Here is a 16,496-nt window from a genome sequence, read left to right on the forward strand (position 1 = left end):
TCTAACGGACATAAGTTCTGAACAATATCCTCCCTTTAAAAGGTTCTTAAGTTCGTACGTAGAGAGGCCACAAAGGCGTGCAACCCAATATCATCGTACAGTGCAGTCATAGATAAGAATCAAAGGAGCACTGCAGTTGTAGCCAAAGGAAGAAATAGTAGTTCAAGTACTGATAAATCAGGAAACAGAAGTTTCAAGACAGAGGCATCAGAGGTAAAGCTGGCACACACAACAATGGACAGCAAGGCTAAATATGATAAAAGGCATGAAGTAAGAAAACCAGGGCCAAGGAGACTGTGCTGCCTTTATTGCAATGAAGAGCATGATATAGATGTGTGCAAAAAGTTTAATTTGCTTGATATCAATTCAAAGTTGGACTTTGTGCAGAAGCAGTACTTGTGTAGAGGATGCTTGAAGCTTGGTCACAGAAAGATAGACTGCCGTCTTAAGAAATGTTGTAGTATATGTCAATGATACCACCCAACATCTCTTCACAATAATGCATTCACACAAACTAGTGCCCCAAATGTCAAGGCAGGAGAGTCAGATAGAGCAACTCAGCCAAAAGCAAATGAAAGCTCATTTGTTTCAAACAAGATTAACACCAGTCAGTCTATGACAGGAGATATACACACCATGATTGTGCCAGTGTGGTTACACCACAGTAGCAATGAACACAGTAAAAGGTTGGTGTATGCATTATTGGATTGACAGTCTGATGCCTGTTTCATCAAAGAAAGCACCTTGGAAAGAATGCGAGTTAGTGGCTCACTAGTACACCTCAAGCTCCTACAATAACGGGAGAACAGGTAGTCCCCTGCACAAAAATCAGTGGACTTGTTGTATGAGGATTCAGCGAGCACATGAAAATAGATCTTCCACCTGCATATTCCAAGGAAGATATTCCTGCTAAAGAAGCTCAGATACTGTGCCCTGAAACAGCCCAAACCTGGCCACACTTAACAAGTATCTCTAACAAACTGATGCCTTATGATGCAAATGTAGATGTGGCACTTCTTATTGGAGCTAACTGTATCAAAGCCATTAAGCCCAAAGAGATTTTTGTAGGAGATGAAGATGATCCTTATAGACTAAAAATACACTTAGGATGGGGCGTTGTTGGCCAAGCAATTAAAGAAACTAAGAAAGTTTCAGATGATGTAGCGAGAGCATATAGAACTATAGCCCAAGAAGTTGTCATCAGTGAAGAAAGAAAAGTTAGTTTCCTTGTTGTTCCTATTCAGACAAAGGAGTTAATAAACCCAGCACGTCAGGAACATGTTTGAGGTTGATTTTAATGATAAAGGAACTGACAACACTCCCTTTTCCTATGATGACAAAAGATTCCTGAAAAGGATGAGAGAGGGAGTGAATCAGCAGAGAGAAGGGCACTATGAGTTGCCTCTTCCACTGAAGAATAATAACATCAAGCTTCCAAACAACAAGGACATGGCCTTGCATAGGCTCATGAAGTTACAGGCAATACTTATGAGAGATAAAAAGTACCACCAAGATTACAAGGAATTCATGAAAGAATTAATTGACAAAGGCTATGCAGAAACTGTGCCAGCCAGGGATTTGCAACAAACAGATGGCCAGGTGTGGTATATACCTCACCATGGTGTTTACCACCCAAAGAAACCAGGGAAGATAAGAGTGGTATATGATTGTAGTGCTAACTACAGAGGTCATTCTTTAAATGGTCACCTGTTGCAGGGCCCAGACCTAACAAACAATCTGGTTGTGGTTCTATGTAGATTCTGCCAAGAAGTGACAGCCTTTGTTTAGAAGCAATGTATCACCAAGTGAAGGTGAATCCTGAATAAAGAGATATGCTGTGCTTTCTGTGGTGGAATAATGGAGATCCAGGTGAGAATATGCTTGAATACAGGATGACGGCCCATTTGTTTGGAGCTACATCATCTCCGAGCGTTGCTGATTTTGCACTTAAGCAAGCTGCAAATGACTATGAGGCTCAGTATGGATATGATGCAGCAAACTTCATCAGGAAGGATTTTTATGTTGATGATGGACTTAAATCAGTACCAACAGTAAAGGATGCCATTGATCTGCTTATGAAAAGCAAGGCATTGTGTAAAATGGGAGGTTTTAATCTCCATAAGTTTCTGTCAAACAGTAAGGAAGTGTTAGCAGCAATAGCTCCTGAAGAAATGAATAACACTGTCAAGAGCCTGGATTTAAGTAAAGACATGCTACCTGTAGAAAGAACACTTGGAGTGGAGTGGTGTGTAGAATCTGATACTTTCCAGTTCAGAATACAAGTCAAAGATAAGCCACTCACAAAAAGGGGCATATTGTCTACTGTGAGTTCAATATATGATCCATTAGGCCTTGTGTCTCCTCACATCCTCATTGGCAAAGGAATGCTCCAGGAGTTATGCTGTGAAGGATGAGGAGATACCAAAGTATGTGAGGCTGCAGTGGCAGCAATGGAGAGATGACCCACATAAATTAGGGCACTTAAAGATACCACGATGCTACAAGCCTGAAGGATTTGGCGAAATTAAAAAAGTTGAACTGCATCGCTTTTCTGATGCCAGTCAAAAGGGGTATGGTCAGTGCTCTTACATAAGACTGATCAACACTGTTGATCAAATACACTGTGCACTTTTAATGGCAAAATCAAAAGTGACACCCCTCCGAGCCATCACTGTGCCAAGGTTAGAACTCACAGCAGCAGTAGTGTCTGTGAGAATCAGTGCAATCTTAAAGAAGGAGTTAACCTATGAAGATACTCAGGAAGTGTTTTGGACAGACAGTAAGGTGGTGCTGGGATACATCAACAATGATTCTAAACGATTTAAGAACATAAGAACATAAGAACGCAGGAGTCTGCAAGAGGCCGGTAGGCCTGTACGAGGCAGCTCCTTTGACCCTAAGCTCCCGTGTATCTAACCCCACCTAATATCGCTGTCCATGAATTTATCTAGTCTATTTTTGAATGTGACAATTGTATTGGCACTCGCCACATGACTGCTAAGCCTATTCCACTCATCCACCACCCTATTAGTAAACCAATTTTTGCCTATGTCCCTGTTGAATCTGAATTTATCCAGTTTAAACCCGTTACTTCGTGTCCTACCCGGTTCTCTTACCAACAAAACCTTATGAATGTCTCCCTTATTAAACCCTTCATCCATTTATAAACCTCGATCATGTCTCCACGCACCCTTCGCCTTTCTAGAGAATGCAAGTTTAACTGTTTGAGTCTTTCCTCGTATGGCAAGTTTCTCAACCCCTGAATCATCTTAGTCATCCTCCTCTGCACCGATTCTAACATTTTGATATCCATTCTATAGTAGGGTGACCAGAACTGAACCGCATAGTCAAGATGAGGTCTAACTAATGCTAAATATAGTTTGAGGAAGACTTCGGGGCTTCTGTTGCTACGCTCCTTGAAATAAATCCCAGTACCCTATTAGCTCGATTTCTAGCTTGAATGCATTGTGCCCTTGGACGGAGATCAGAGCTCACTAAGACCCCTAAATCCCTCTCGCACCCAGACCTACTTATGAGAGTGTCATTTAAGCAATAGTTATGTGAGGGGTTGTTCCTACCTACACTCAGAATACTGCACTTCCCTACATTGAACTCCATCTGCCATTTATCCGCCCAGTCATATAATCTGTTGAGTTCACCTTGGAGAATACTAGCGTCCTGATCCGACTCAATTACTCTACCGATCTTGGTATCATCTGCAAATTTACTAACATCACTACTAATTCCTGTGTCTAAGTCATTGATATAAATAATAAACAAAAGTGGACCTAATACCGAACCTTGTGGGACCCCACTCGTAACACATCCCCAGTCAGATCTTTTACCATTGATTTGCACTCTTTGCTTCCTATTGCTAAGCCACGCCTTGACCCAGTTCAAAACTTTACCCTCTACTCCGTGAGCCTGTAATTTAAGCAACAGTCGTTGGTGAGGAACTTTGTCAAACGCTTTACTAAAATCAAGATAGATTACATCATAATTTTCATCTCTGTCAACCGCCTCAAATACCTACCTCTTGTTTGATTTACATTGTTTTTGATTAATGCGACCTCTTCAAGGACGCAATACTCGCGTAAATCTCAAGTTACCTGTACCCAGATGCTCTAATTTCATTTAGTGTTATGCCCCTACCCTGATGATGTATTTTTTTTTGTGGTAGTAGCAAATCAGTAGATCAGTAACATGGGATCCCTTAGGCAGGACTCTGTTGGCTACACATACATTTCATGTATGTGTAGCCAACAGAGTCCAGCAGATAAGAGATCAAACTTCACCTAGTCAGTGGAAGTATGTGGAAACAGAGCACAACCCAGCAGACTATGCCTCAAGAGGGCAGTCTGTAGAAGAGTTAATTAACAATGACAAGTGGTGGAATGAGCCACACTTCTTGTGGCAACCCTTTGAGATGAATGATGACCTATCAGAGCATCATGAATTGGAAGCTGATGATCCTGAAGTAAAAAGAGTTGCATCATGTGCTACACAGACACATGAGCCATTTAATGTACTTGAGAGGCTGAACTGTTTCTCTGATTGGTTCCGTATGAAGAGAGCCATTGCAGTGTGCCTCAGGCTTCAAAGGATGTACAAGAAGGATGCAGATGGGACACATAAAGGAAGAAGCCAAGAATACATTCCACTGACAGTACAAGAACTGAAAGAAGCTGAAAATGAGATCATAAGGCAGGCTCAGGCTCATGCCTTCCATGATGAAATAAAGATGCTGAAGGGTGTAGGAACCCATGAGTCTTCCCCACGGACAAATAGAAGAGGAAAAACAGTAAAGAAAATAAGCAAGTTGTACAAACTTGATCCCATCATAGATGAAGATGGAATAGTAAGAGTTGGGGGAAGAATATGGAGGTCTACTCATCAAGTAGCAAGACATCCAGCAATCCTGCCTAAGGGATCCCATGTTACTGATCTACTGATTTGCTACTACCACAAAAAAAAATACATCATCAGGGTAGGGGCATAACACTAAATGAAATTAGAGCATCTGGGTACAGGTAACTTGAGATTTACGCAAGTATTGCGTCCTTGAAGAGGTCGCGTTAATCAAAAACAATGTAAATCAAACAAGAGGTAGGTTTCTATCGAAAAATAAATATTCATTCAGTGGAGAGAGAGAGAGAGAGAGAGAGAGAGAGAGAGAGAGAGAATATCCATATCACTGAGATATCCACTCAGGCACTCAATCTCAGCCTCACTCATGTGAGGAAGAAATGAGGGACACCATGAGCGACTGGCTAGTATTGGTAATGGTACCGAGCAGTCTGGTACCGGTACCGTACCGTATAGCTGGTACCATTAGTACCGGTACTGGTACCAGTACCTGCGCACCCCTATTGTTGAGTAGCGTGGCAGCATGGGTACTGTATTGTTGTTCAAGTGGCGCACGGAAAGAACTGAGCTCAGCTGTGTGGGCGCGGCGCCGTGTGAGTCCAGTTGCGTGAGGCATCTGGTGGCCACTCCATAAAATATCGCGTATAAGTGAAAAAAAAGTGTAAATTAAACATTTATTTGGATTTTGGACCCTGCGTTATTTCAAAAACGCGTAAATCAAACTCACTTAAATTGAGAGTTACCTGTACTGGATTTTGGGGGGCTCATCTCTGGTGGCTAGACATGTCTCAAAATGTGTAGCGTGCAGAAAAGTTGGAATTGACACACAAGGTCAGAAGATGGCAGACTTGCCACAAGATAGGCTAGAGCCTTCCCCTCCCTTTACTTATGCTGCAGTTGATTTTTTTAGTCCTTTCTACATCAAAGAGGAACATGAAGAGCTAAAGAGATATGGGGTTCTTTTCACATGCATGGTATCACGTGCAGTCCATCTAGAGACCATCTAGAGACAGCAAACAGTCTGGACACTACTTCCTTCTCAGTGCTTACTGCCACTTTATAGGAAGAAGAGGCCCAGTAAGGCAGTTAAGATCAGATCAAGGAACAAACTTTGTAGGTGCAAATAATGAGTTAGCCAACTCTTTGAGAGAAATAGATGAGGAGAAGCTTAGAACTGAATTACTAAAGGACAGTTGTGATTGGGTTCATTTCAAGATGAATGTACCACATGCAAGCCATAAGGGTGGGGTGTGGGAGAGACAAATAAGAACAGTGAGAAGCATATTGTCAGTGCTACTTGATCAACATGGACCTCAGTTAGATGATGAAATGCTTAGAACATTAATGATAGAAGCAGAGACAGTTGTAAATGGTAGACCTCTAACTGTGGATAACCTTACCTCTCCTACTAGCTTAGAACCACTGACACCCAACACTCTGTTAACTATGAAATCAAAGATTGTGATGCCTCCTCCGGATAAATATGAAAGAGTTGACTTGTACTCAAGGAAACGTTGGCGTAGGGTACAGTTCCTTGTAAATGAGTTCTGGTCAAGGTGCAAAAGGGAAGTTTTGCAGTCTCTTCAGCTTAGAAATAAATGGCAGAAACCCTGAAGAAACCTCAAGGTGAATGATGTTGTTATTGTTAAAGATTGCAACCTAGCTAGAAATCAATGGAAGCTGGGCAGAATAACTGAGTGTTTTCCAAGTGATGATGGTCTTGTGAGAAAGGTGAAAATGATGATGTCAGACTCATGTCTTGACAATTCAGGGAAAAGAATGAAAGCAATGAACATTGTTGAAAGGCCTGTTCATAGTCTTGTTCTCTTGTTAGAATGTACTACTCAGGAAGACCAGGGCGTCCCCACTGAGGAGCCTAGATGATATGTTTGTACTCAGGAGATGCAAAGATAATGTCAACAGTATTTCATGTATTTGTAATACTCATGTTATATTTAATGTATTAAGTAATTATAAGGTAAATTGTCCTACAATTTAGGGGAGCCATGTAACTGGTATCAATATACCTCATTATACCTCATTGTTATTATGTAAAATATTAATATGTAAGGAATTTATATGGTGCTATAAGGGTAAACTTGTATGGTGCTATTAGAAGGCAACATAGGTGCCGTTAAGAATGCTTACATGCAGCTGCCGACATTCATTTGTTTGGGTTATGCGGGCAGCGAGTCTGTTGTTTATGAGTGGAGTAGAATTGTGGATTAAGCGATGTGGAGCAGTGATTCAATCCGTGGCACTGGAGGTTAGTATCTTTTGCTAATATTTCTATGTTATAACACAATGTTGAGCTATGTAGTGTTCACATACTGTGTATAAGAGTGTTAACCCCTTCACTACGGCTGGGCGACAACAGCGCCCCGTGCCGTATCCAAGATTGCCGCGTGCGTCAAATTTCAAAAGTCGCTATTGAATATAACAAGTTTTAAGCCATAAACTCAACATAATCATAATGTATTATATACGAAAACATGCAGAATTAAATGGTGCACATAAAGAAACTCACTACGGCCGGGCCAAAACAGCACTCTGCACTGTATCCAGGATCATACGCTACCAAATTTCAAATGTCGCTATTGAATATAACAAGTTTTCAGCCATAAACTCAACATAATCATTATGTATTATATATGAAAACATGCAGAACTAAATGGTGCACATAAAAAAGCATAATTTAATTGGTAATTTTGAGATGTAAGCATAAATATAAAGATAAAATAACTCGTATATTGGCTAAAGCGAGCCAGGATGCAGTATGCGTGTCCTCGGATATGGTACGGGGCACGCAAGGATGCAGTATACATGTCCTCGTGTTGAAGGGGTTAAGAATAGTTTAAGCTATGAATGCAACAATATATGACTTATGCTTTGGTGCAAAGAACCAGACTATGTATCGTTGAGGCATCACTTTCTTTCCCATAGTTTCATGGCACGACTGGGGCATGTACGGTGCACAAAATGGAGGACTCTTTGTCCAAAGCCACATCATAGGAATAAAGGGAAATTATAACAACGAAGTTTCCATGTCCTGCTGGCAGTCCATGCATGTCTGCGTGTCTGTGTAACCAGCCCAAAAGAGTGACTGTTCCATGTCTGCTTCAAATAATAATAATAATAATAATAATAATAATAAATTATTATTATTATTATTATTATTATTATTATTATTATTATTATTATTATTATTATTATTATTATAATCAAACAATATTGGTGGCTACATTGAAAAGAGAGAGAGAGAGAGAGAGAGAGAGAGAGAGAGAGAGAGAGAGAGAGAGAGAGAGAGAGAGAGAGAGAGAGATGAAATAGAGAAGTTACAATGAAGTGAAAAAAAAAGATAAAGTATGTTATGCATATAAAAGAAAACTTTGAATGGGACATGAGCGGCGATCATGTTAGTGTTTGTACAGTCATCGACAGAGGCAGTCATGGCCTTGGGTTGAGTGACGAACAGATTTACTCTGAGTTATTCGTGTTTGGTATTGAGGATATGTTATCAATTTATCAGACATGTCTGATGATGATTTAGTAACTGATAAAAACTCTGTAAAACTGAGTGAAAGTACCGTCATTTAATATGCACCAATGAAAGGCAACACCAAGATATATAAGGTGGGTTTAAAAAAAATTCACTTTGCTAAACCACTTTTTGCATGTTTTTCCGTTATCTTACAATTGCTAAGAATTTTTTGAGCTTATAAAAAAATTAAAAAATCGGCTGGCACCACGGACGGGTCCGGGTTGAAATGGCCGGCACAGAGCGGGTTAAAGAAGACTCGCAGTGTAGTAGTTTAGTCTGTCTATTTAGTATTTAATTTTGAACAATAACTGAAAAGTCGGGATGATTGAATCACTGATTCTGATGACTGATACCGATTGACTAATTGAGTCCGATTCACTGTAAAAAAAAAAAAATAATTAAATAAAAAAAATATAAAAATCTGTGAGCATGCCGCGCTGCAAATGTCGGCTTCGATAGTTTTCAAAGTACCGCAAAAAAGTACCGCAGGGTTTTTTAGTGCAGACTGCGGTAGTGCGGTATTTTCAGAAATTTTGCGGTAGTGTGGTACTTTTTTTGTGATGCGGTACTACCACACTAAGTATTGCACTTGCCCACTTCTGGAGTTCAGGATGAATAATTCTGTAGGGACCCAAAACTTCTTGGATTGAACTTGTAACATGGCCCCTAAACCGACCTTTGTAGGGACCCAAAACTTCTCGGATTGAACTAGTAACATGGCCCCTAAACCGACCTTTGTAGGGACCCAAAACTTCTCAGGTTTGACTTGATTACAGCGCATAGTTTGTATTTTAATTTTTTCTTGTGTAATTGCTTTTTTAATTTCATCAATCTGATATATTTTGAAATTGTATTTGGTGTTGGTTTATGCTGATATATAGCATAATTACTTAAATGTCAAACTATATTTTTGTTATGTTTAATTCAGGTGAATGGCTGACGGACGAGCACATGAATTATGCCCAAGCCCTTCTGAAGAACAACTTCCCTAAGATTGATGGTCTACAGCACACCATGGAGCCTTTCAAGTTGCCATCAATAACTCATTTCAAAGGAGTCTAATGAGGGAATTTGTGCAGATATTGCTCATAATAAACAACCATTGGGTTTGTGCAATATCCCTTAGGTGTGGCCCAGGAGAGGTTAAAATATATGATAGTTTAACACCATCTGTGCAAAGGGGAGGATGCAGAAATATCGTAGTGGTGTATGTCCCTCCAAAAACCAATTCATGGACAGAAGAATTGTACAAGAAGAATCTGGAAGATACATTGGATTGCCTAAGGAGATTGCTGGAGGAGAAGGAGAAGATTCTGATAATGGGAGAATTTAATTGTAAGGAAGTGTCATGGGAAAACTGGTCAACGGAAGGAAGTGAAGCTTCATGGGGGAACAAGAATAATCACCAGGGAGCCAGATATCATAGAGGAGATGAACTGTAAGAGCCCTATAGGGAAGAGCGATCATGTACTTATCGAGTACATATTACGAGAAGGAGGTAAAATAATCAGGAATGAGGACTACAGGAAAGAATGGTTTAACTTTAACCCGCAAACTGCTGTACGCCTTCTGGGCGGCTGAGCGGTAAGCTGCTGTAAGCCTTCTGGAAGCGGGCTTTTCAAACAGGTGCCAAAAAGTTTCCGCCGCGGCTTCAGATACTGCCAGAAAAACATTTTTGTGATAGAAAAATCTAAGAAATATGCAGGATACAACACATTTCGAGCTACAGATATGTGTATTGTAATATTTATGACACGTTTATGTAACTTAGATATCATTTATTGAAGGTCAATCTCTCGCTGATATAGCCGCACTAGGCGACGCACTCAGAATCTCAGTCCCGCAGCTTACGGGTTAATAAGGCAAATTTTGAACAACTTGGAAAACATTTTGAGGAAGCACAATGGGATACTTTTTTCGAGGCTGATAATGCGGAGGAAAAATGGGCTGAAAAGTTGAGCAACTTGATTAATGTCTCACTAGCACAAGGGAAGGTACCAAGAGACTGGAAGAGGGCTAACATCGTCCCAATATATAAAGGAGGAAGTAAGGAAGACCCGTTGAACTATAGGCCAGTGTCATTAACAAGTGTAGTAGCAAAGATGTGTGAGAAAATTATAAAAAAACAGATGGGTGGGGTATTTAGAAGAAAACAGTATATTAACAAGTAGCCAATTCGGATTCAGAGGAGGACGGTCTTGTGTAACTAATCTGATCAGCTTCTATTCAAGAGTAATTGATATAATACAGGAAAGGGACGGTTGGGCAGATTGTGTGTATCTGGACTTAAAGAACGCGTTTGATAAAGTACCACACAAGCGATTAATATGGAAACTTAATCATGTTGGAGGTCTGGGTAGTTCAAAATTGGATTGGATTATGGACTTTAACAATAAATCAAGCTGGATGGAAGTGACTAGTGGAGTCCCCCAAGGATCGGTGTTGGCTCTGATTATGTTTGTAATATATATTAATGACATGACAGAAGGGGTGACAAGCTATATGAATATGTTTGCTGATGATGCTAAAATAATGAGGAGGGTGGCTAATGAAGAAGACTGTGTAGCCCTGAGCCAAGATCTCGATAGAATAAGCGAATGGTCACGCAAATGGGAAATGACATTCAATACAGAGAAGTGTAGCGTGATGGAGTTTGGTAAGAGTAGTAGATGAATATCGGGGAACTATTCTCTAAGTAATGAAAGAATCATGAAAAAAACTGAAGAAAAAGATCTGGGAGTGATCATAACAGACAAGTTATCCTTTGGAAAACATATAGACCGGATAACTGGGGAAACATACAATCTTCTTAGAAACATAAAAGCAGCATTTACGTATTTAGATAAAGAAATTGCGAAGAAACTAATAACATCGATGATACGTCCCAGACTGGAATATGCAGCATTAGTGTGGTCACCTAGATTGAAGAAAAAAATTAGAAAGTTGAAAAGAATACAAAGAGCAGCGACTAAATTACCAGAAACTCTGAGAGAACATACTTATGAAGAAAGACTGGAGAAATTGGGACTAACAACACCAGAGAGAAGAGAGAGAGGGGACCTAATAGCATTGTACAGGATACAAGAGGGATTGGATAAATTGAACAGGGAAGACCTAGTGGTACATGACAGAAGTGTGACAAGAGGCAATGGTAAGAAACTGAAGAAGAGCGACTGTAGGAGAGACATCAAGAGAGCGACTGTAGGAGAGACATCAAGAAATACAGTTTTCCATACAGAAGCATAACAACTTGGAATGGACTTGACGAGGAGACTGTGTGTGCAAAAACGATTCATGAATTTAAAGCCAAACTGGATAATAAGCATTATGGAGACGGGACAGCACGAGCCTAGTATGGCTCTTTTTCCTGTATTTCACAGCTACAGTACCCTCTCGAGTTTCGTGCTATCCAAGTTTCGCGGTTTGTCCCAAATTCTTACCATCCCGACTTTTGCGCATTATCACCCTGAGTTTCGCGCTGCTTTTACACGTACGGGTCACGTCTGCTTATCATCGGCGTCACGCACACTACCTTTAAAGGTATCACACTGGACGTTTTCCTTCAAACATTGTGGCTTTGGAGAGAGAGAGAGAGAGAGAGAGAACGGGTCGTTTTGAAGCCGCAGTTGGAGGTGGCTGCCTTACAATTGGCTGACGGTTCTGAAAACATGTTTGTGATTCGCTGGGAGTCTGATGACGTCATTGCTGATGCTCATCCTATTAGCGGCTTCACTGCCTTAAGGGGGTGTCACAATGACCGTTTTTGTCCAACCGTTAGGGCTACGGGCAACGTCCGTACGCCCAACCGGGAGCGAGTTTACGGTTGTCTGTAAGCTGATGTCACACAGGACTTTTTTTCTTTCCACTGCGTTGGCGCCAGCTAGGGCAACCGGCAACTCCAACTTTTCCTGGTGTGCGTCACACATGGCCAAGGTCGGTTGCCCGTATCCACATCCACAACGTAAACAAAGCACTTGCCCTGTATTAGCATGGCGTCGTCTGCTAAAGTAAGTGCTGTCGCGGCTTGTGCTGCCATTATCCAAGTTATGGACTTGTTGCTGCAGTTAAATGGAAGGAAGAAACAGTTGTGGGTGTGGCATGCCTGTGGTTCCTCCATGCCAATTCTCATTGTCACCACTGCGCGTTCACGGCCAACCCACCCATCTAGACTCAACCACATAAACACATGGATCGAATAACAACACACACACACACACACACACACACACACACACCAGACACATTAGGAGCCATTGCAGATGTTTCTGACAAACAGAAACGACTTCACCATTTCTTGAGTGTGTTAGAACGTATTTGGTGAGTGGCTCACATGAACCAAACCTAACTCTTGGCAAGAAGAAAGCAGTCGTCTTTAACACTGCTCTCTTCTTGCCATTAAATTTGGTTTGTATGAACCACTCACCAAATAAGTTCTAACACACTGAAATAACAAAACCATTTTGTTTGTGAGAAACATCTGCCATGGTTCATGATGAGTCTGGTGTGCATGTATGTCTTTGTTGTTATTCAATCCACGTGTTTGTGGTTGGAGTCTAGATGGTGGGGCCGCTCAGCCGCGATGGTGAAAATGAGAACTGGCATGGAGGAACCACAGGCATGCCACATCCACAACAGCTTCTTTCTTCCATTTAACTGCAGAAACAAGTCCATAACTTGGTAATGGCAGTGCTTTAACAGGATGTGTTACCTTGACTGGTGTAACGCACACCCAGAAAGTTGGATTTGCCGGTTGCCTGCTGCCGCCAACGCGTGAAGAAAAGGCCCAGTGTGACACCAGGTTACGGACAACCGACAACTCGCTCCTGGATGGGCGAGGCGTTGCCAGTAGCCACGATAAGAGGAAAACGGCCAATGTGACACTGCCCCAAGGCAGCAAGGCCGCTGACCAGGTGGCGCCGGCGATGATGTCACCAGACTCAGCGAAATCTGGCGTGTTTTCAGAGCTCAGCCAATCGCAAGGCTTCATCAGTGGCTTTAAACGACCTGTTCTCTCTTCCTGTTATCTTCCTTTTTCCAAGGTACGTATTTTGAGATAACAAGGGAGTAAAGGAGGAAAAAAAATTGAGCTCTGGGGGGCAGCATGAGCCAATTATAATGGCGCCACTGTAAACAGTTGCCTGCGCCATGACGGGCTCGGGCCGACCATCAGGCCCAGATGGATAGTCTACCGGCGCCTTAGCCCACATGTAAAAAAAAAAAAAAAAAAAAAAAAAAAATAATAATAATAATAATAATAATAATGTCAGAACAGATAAGCACTTTCTCAGTGTTTTCAATACCTCGAGTTTTGCGATCCTCGAGTTTAGCGCTATACCTTCGGAATGAAGCGAGCGCGAAACTCGAGAGGGTACTGTAGTCTGTAACTCTTTCTGTTAAAAATCATGAAATCACTAATATCATGATTGACTTTTCAACGCCGCCGCCGCAGAATAGCTCGCAGAAAGGTTCAACTTGCTTACTGTTTCCATATTTCCCTCACAGCTCACAAAGATCACAAGCAAACAGACTAGAACAAAACCAGGCAAATTAATACTTTTAATGCTGTGTATTCCCACAGCACGCATGCGTGGTGGACAGCAGAATGACTAATTTCATCAGGGAGATATTTCTCGCATGCACCGGCTGGTGTAGTGGACCTTCTTCTTTTTTTGACCCGTAACGCTTTGTATCGCTTTTTAGGTCCTCCTTCTCAACACTTATACTTCACAACATGCACTTATTAGTTACTTAACAGTGCGCACTTATACACTTCACCCTGAACTTGAGTGTTTTTGTCCTTTTCTTTCCCAGATTTTGCTTTTCGATGCCCATTTGCTATTTTTCACTATTACTTTTCACCGTCGCTGCCATGCATTACAGGTCAAAAGAAGAAGAAGAAGAAGAAAAGAAAAACAATATCGGGAGATATACAATTTTCATAGACGTGAGAAAAAGGGTTTTGGACTGTGGTTCCACAACACGGGGTGTTCTCTTATCTTGTTAATCAAGCACTAAGCAAAGCAGCTCTGCCAGTCCATTTTACGAGTCTCTTGGTGGGCCATCTTCCACTGCTCCTCACTCCTCAGCCACTGCTGTCGTCTGCTTGTTAACGTGCAGCTGTTCAGTACCCACGTACCCACACTCGTACTCACAACCGTTTTCCATTCATAAGGACAACCAACAACTCGCCCCAGTTGGACATACGGGCAACTGCGGTTGCCCATAGCCCCAATGGTTGGACACTGCCTTTTAAGGCAGCACGCATGACGCCGACAGTAGGTAGACGCGACCCGTACGTACATGTCACAGGAACGCGAAACTCGTGGTGGTAATGCGCGACAGTCGTAATGGTCAGAATTTAGGACTAAGCGCTAAACTTGAGGATCGCGAAACTCGAGTGTACTCAGTACCCTCTCGAGTTTCGCGCTTGCTTCGTTCCGAAGGTACAGCGCTAAACTCGAGGATCGCGAAACTCGTGGTATTGAAAACACTGAAAACACTTATTTATTCCAACCCGTGGGATATTTTTTTTTTTTTTTTTTTTTTCCATGTGGCCTATGGCACCAGTAGGCCCGATGGTTGGCCCCGAGCCCGTCATAGCGCAGGCAAGTGTTTATGGTGGTGCCATTATAACTGTCTCATTCTGTGCCTGGGAGCTCACTTTTTTTCCTCCTTTACTCCCTTGTTATCTCAAAATACATACCTTGGAAAAAGGAAGAAAACAGGAAGAGAGAACGGGTCAGTTTAAAACCAAAGATGAATCTTTATAACTGGCTGAGCTCTGAAAACACACTTGTGACTCGCTGGGAGTCCGATGACGCCATCGCTGGCGCTCACACTGGCCGTTTTCCTCTAATCGTTGTGGCTACTGGCAACGCCTGTACGCCCATCCGGGAGCGAGTTGTCGGTTGTCCGTAAGCTGGTGTGTCACTGGGCCTTTTTCTTCCCACCGCTGTGGCGGCAGCTTGGGCAACCGGCAAGTTTTCTGGGTGTGCGTCACACACAGAAAGGGAAATGAGAAGGGTGGGGGGAGGTAGGGGCAAAAGGGAGTCAGGTCATATCCTGACCAAAGCCCTGATCTGACTCCTTTCTGCCCCTCTCTCCCCACATCATTCTCATTCCTCTTCTGTGTGTGTGTGTGTGTGTGACAAGTCAGGACATAACCTGACCTGAGTCAGGTCATGTTTTGACCAAAGCCCTGATCTGACTTTCTTTTCTGCCCCAACCTCCCCACATCCTTCTCATTTCACCTGTGTATGTGTGTGTGACAGGTATAGACATGACCTGACCAAAGCCCTGACCTGACTCCTTTCTGACCCTCCCTCCCCACACCCTTCTCCTTTCTCCTTGTTTTCATCCTCTCTATCTCACCTTTCACGAGAGGGGCTTATAACCAGAGTGAAGCTATACACTCCTCCTCTCGAGTCGGCGGCTCGCGTGGTATTGAGGCCATGCCGAGTTGAACCAAATGCGACAGGGAGAAGGCGGCGGGAAGTTCAAACGCAGTTAACGTGTTAACAACTCTCTCTCTCTTGCCATAGCCACAATGTTTGGAGGAAAACATCCAGTGTGATACTACTTTTTAAGTAGCATGCGTGACGCCGATGGTAAGTAAACGCGACCCATATATGTCAGAGCGGCGTGAAACTCGGGGTGATAATGCGCGAAAGTTGGGATTGTAAGAATTTGGGACTAACCGCGAAACTCGAGGATCGCGAAACTCGGATAACACCAAACTCGAGAGGGTACTGTATAACCAACCCACACACCGTGATCTCAAAGCAATGAAAAGGAGACTTAAAAACACCTGTAATACCTGCTTCCCTCCGAGCCTCACCTGCACCGCACACCTGCTTATCACCTTCTTACCTGGCGGGGACGTACTGCCTCCAGAGCCTGCCCACTGTTGTCATTATACCAGGAAACTAGGACTTCACCTCAACGGACACACACACACCGCTATTATCACACGTGCGTCACCAGTAAGTTAAAAGGTTTTTAGCTTTACTATTAGTCTTTGTGATGTTGGTGTATTATAAGAAAAGTCATACGGTTTAGCGGGAAAGAGTACAGGGTTTAAAAGTACATT

At 42.3% G+C, this 16,496-nt stretch overlaps 1 long non-coding RNA gene across 2 annotated transcripts in view; it reads left to right on the forward strand.

Moving 5' to 3' along the window:
- The window catches only part of LOC126995899 (uncharacterized), a 39,161-nt gene extending 26,994 nt beyond the window's left edge, over nucleotides 1–12,167 (forward strand). For both annotated transcript variants that reach the window (XR_007750817.1, XR_007750818.1), the window contains exon 3: nucleotides 9,336–12,167. This is a non-coding gene — a long non-coding RNA (uncharacterized LOC126995899). The remainder of the gene's footprint in view (nucleotides 1–9,335) is intronic.
- Nucleotides 12,168–16,496: the final 4,329 nt, after the last annotated feature.

The sequence above is a fragment of the Eriocheir sinensis genome, chromosome 9, assembly GCF_024679095.1.
Source record: "Eriocheir sinensis breed Jianghai 21 chromosome 9, ASM2467909v1, whole genome shotgun sequence".
NCBI lineage: Eukaryota > Metazoa > Arthropoda > Malacostraca > Decapoda > Varunidae > Eriocheir > Eriocheir sinensis.